Below are 468 nucleotides of genomic sequence, written 5' to 3'. Positions count from 1 at the left end.
TGTACTGGGGACACTGGGGACCGGCGGGTGGGATGAAAGACAGTGGGGGACACCCCAGGGACAGTCGGGATGCAGTGGGGACACTGAGGACACCGCAGGGACAGTCAGGATGCGGTGGGAACATACCAGGAAGAGTCAGGATGCAGTGGGGACACCTGGAATACCCCACGGAGAGTCAGGATGCACTGGGGACACTGGGGACACCCCAGGGAGGACAAGCCGGGATGCAATGGGGACACTGGGGACACACCAGGGAGAGTCAGGATGCACTGGTGACACTGGGGACAGCCGGAATGCACCGGGGACATTGGGGACACCCCAGGAACAGCCAGGATGCAGCGGGGACACCTCAGAAACAGCCGGGATGCTCTGGGGGGACACCGGGGACACCCCAGGATGCACCGGAGACAGCGGGGAGAGCCGAGGACACAACGGGGATGCACCGGGGGGCAGCAGGGGAACACCGGG

This window comes from Corvus brachyrhynchos, unplaced genomic scaffold (genome assembly GCF_000691975.1).
Source record: "Corvus brachyrhynchos isolate BGI_N302 unplaced genomic scaffold, ASM69197v1 scaffold193, whole genome shotgun sequence".
Lineage (NCBI taxonomy): Eukaryota > Metazoa > Chordata > Aves > Passeriformes > Corvidae > Corvus > Corvus brachyrhynchos.
The sequence above is the reverse complement of the archived record's forward strand: the minus strand, read 5'-3'. Positions refer to the sequence as shown.